A 3517-nucleotide genomic window follows, 5' to 3' on the forward strand; every position below is an offset into this window, starting at 1 on the left:
GAGAAAATTTGAAAGCAATTAGAGGCAATGGATATCGTTTCGCCCCCAAATTTGGGGCGTTCCCTATCGAAACCATCATGCTTTTTGTGAGAAGCTCTGGTTTGTGAGAAGCATATACACAAACCTGCCCCAATTGGGGCAAAAACTTTACCATGGCATGTTCATGCCGCTCCATGATAGCATGCCATGTTTCTTGAATTTCAGACGAGTTTTGGATATACTAGAATTTAAAAACCAGGCATCTCAATATTTGCGGCCGAGTTACGGTGGCACCGTGCTTGACATTCATTCCCATTTCTTGCATGGGACGTAAGCACGCACCCAAGGACCAAAGATTTGATTTTTCAACCAATTTATATGCAACGGAGCATGTGCATGTAGTTCAAATTTGAATTATGCACATAAATGCATTGAAAACTCACTTAATGCATAAAAATGTCCAAACGAAGCCTGAAAAATCACAAAAAATAACACAACACTCCTATTGTTCTATGTTGACACGAGAGAAAATTTGAAAGCAATTAGAGGCAATCGATATCGTTTCGCCCCCAAATTTGGGGCGTTCCCTACCGAAACCATCATGCTTTTTGTGAGAAGCTCTGGTTTGGGAGAAGCATATACACAAACCTGCCCCAAATGGTACAAAAACTTTACCATGGCATGTTCATGCCGCTCCATGATAGCATGCCATGTTTCATGAATTTCAGACGAGTTTTGGATTTACTAGAATTTAAAAACCAGGTATCTCAATATTTGCGGTCGAGTTACTGTGGCACCGTGCTTGACATTCATTCCCATTTCTTGCATGGGACGTAAGCATGCACCCAAGGACCAAATATTTGATTTTTCAACCAATTTATATGCAACGGAGCATGTGCATGTAGTTCAAATTTGAATTATGCACATAAATGCATTGAAAACTCACTTAATGCATAAAAATGTCCAAACGAAGCCTGAAAAATCACAAAAAATAACACAACACTCATGTTGTTCTATGTTGACACGAGAGAAAATTTGAAAGCAATTAGAGGAAATGGATATCGTTTCGCCCCCAAATTTGGGGCGTTCACTACCGAAACCATCATGCTTTTTGTGAGAAGCTCTGGTTTGTGAGAAGCATATACACAAACCTGCCCCAAATGGGACAAAAACTTTACCATGGCATGTTGATGCCGCTCCATGATAGCATGCCATGTTTCTTGAATTTCAGACAAGTTTTGGATTTACTAGAATTTAAAAACCAGGTATCTCAATGTTTGCGGCCGAGTGACGGTGGCACGGTGCTTGGCATTCATTCCCATTTCTTGCATGGGACCTAAGCATTCACCCAAGGACCAAAGATTTGATTTTTCAACCAATTTATATGCACCGGAGCATGTGCATGCAGTTCAAATTTGAATTATGCACATAAATGCATTGAAAACTCACTTAATGCATAAAAATGTCCAAACAAACCCCAAAAAATCACAAAAAATAACACAACACTCCTGTTGTTGTATGTTGACACGAGAAAAATATTGAAAGCAATAAGAGGCAATGGATATCGTTTGGCCCCCAAAGTTGGGGCGTTCCCTACCGAAACCATCACGCTTGTTTTGAGAAGCTCTTGTTTGTGAGAAGCATATACCCAAACCTGCCCCAAATCGGAAAAAAACTTTACCACGGCATGTTGATGCCGCTCCATGATAGCGTGCCAAGTTTCATGAATTTCAGACGAGTTTTGGATTTACTAGAATTTAAAAACCAGGTATCTCAATGTTTGCGGCCGAGTTACGGTGGCACCGTGCTTGACATTCATTCCCATTTCTTGCATGGGACGTAAGCATGCACCCAAGGACCAAAGATTTGATTTTCAACCAATTTATATGCAACGGAGCATGTGCATGTAGTTCAAATTGGAATTATGCACATAAATGCATTGAAAACTCACTTAATGCTTAAAAATGTCCAAATGAAGCCTGAAAAATCACAAAAAATAACACAACACACCTGTTGTTCTATGTTGACACGAGAGAAAATTTGAAAGCAATTAGAGGCAATGGATATCCTTTCGCCCCCAAATTTGGGGCATTCCCTACCAAAACCATCATGCTTTTTGTGAGAAGCTCTGGTTTGTGACAAGCATATACACAAACCTGCCCCAAATGGGACAAAAACTTTACCATGGCATGTTGATGCCGCTCCGTGATAGCATGCCATGTTTCTTGAATTTTAGACGAGTTTTGGATTTACTAGAATTTAAAAACCAGGTATCTAAATGTTTGCGGCCGAGTGACGGTGGCACGGTGCTTGACATTCATTCCCATTTCTTGCATGGGACCTAAGCATTCACCCAAGGACCAAACATTTAATTTTTCAACCAGTTTATATGCACCGGAGCGTGTGCATGCAGTTTAAATTTGAATTATGCACATAAATGCATTGAAAACTCACTTAATGCATAAAAATGTCCAAACAAACCCCGAAAAATCACAAAAAATAACACAACACTCCTGTTGTTGTATGTTGACACGAGAGAAAATTTGAAAGCAATTAGAGGCAATGGATATCGTTTCGCCGCCAAATTTGGGGCGTTCCCTACCGAAACCATCATGCTTTTTGTGAGAAGCTCTGGTTTGTGAGAAGCATATACACAAACCTGCCCCAAATGGGACAAAAACTTTACCATGGCATGTTCATGCCGCTCCATGATAGCATGCCATGTTTCTTGAATTTCAGACGAGTTTTGGATTTACTAGAATTTAAAAGCCAGGTATCTCAATGTTTGCGGCCGAGTGACGGTGGCATGGTGATTGGCATTCATTCCCATTTCTTGCATGGGACCTAAGCATTCACCCAAGGACCAAAGATTTGATTTTTCAACCAATTTATATGCACCGGAGCGTGTGCATGCAGTTCAAATTTGAATTATGCACATAAATGCATTGAAAACTCACTTAATGCATAAAAATGTCCAAACAAACCCCGAAAAATCACAAAAAATAACACAACACTCTTGTTGTTGTATGTTGACACGAGAAAAAAATTGAAAGCAATAAGAGGCAATGGATATCGTTTCGCCCCCAAAGTTGGGGCGTTCCCTACCGAAACCATCACGCTTGTTTTGAGAAGCTCTTGTTTGTGAGAAGCATATACCCAAACCTGCCCCAAATGGGACAAAAACTTTACCACGACATGTTGATGCCGCTCCATGATAGCATGCCAAGTTTCATGAATTTCAGACGAGTTTTGGATTTACTAGAATTTGAAAACCGGGTATCTCAATATTTGCAGCCGAGTTACGGTGGCACCGTGCTTGACATTCATTCCCATTTCTTGCATGGGACGTAAGCATGCACCCAAGGACCAAAGATTTGATTTTCAACCAATTTATATGCAACGGAGCATGTGCATGTAGTACCAATTTGAATTATGCACATAAGTGCATTGAAAACTCACTTAATGCATAAAAATGTCCAAACGAAGACTGAAAAATCACAAAAAATAACACAACACTCCTGTTGTTCTATGTTGACAC

Source organism: Triticum dicoccoides, chromosome 4A, assembly GCF_002162155.2.
Source record: "Triticum dicoccoides isolate Atlit2015 ecotype Zavitan chromosome 4A, WEW_v2.0, whole genome shotgun sequence".
NCBI lineage: Eukaryota > Viridiplantae > Streptophyta > Magnoliopsida > Poales > Poaceae > Triticum > Triticum dicoccoides.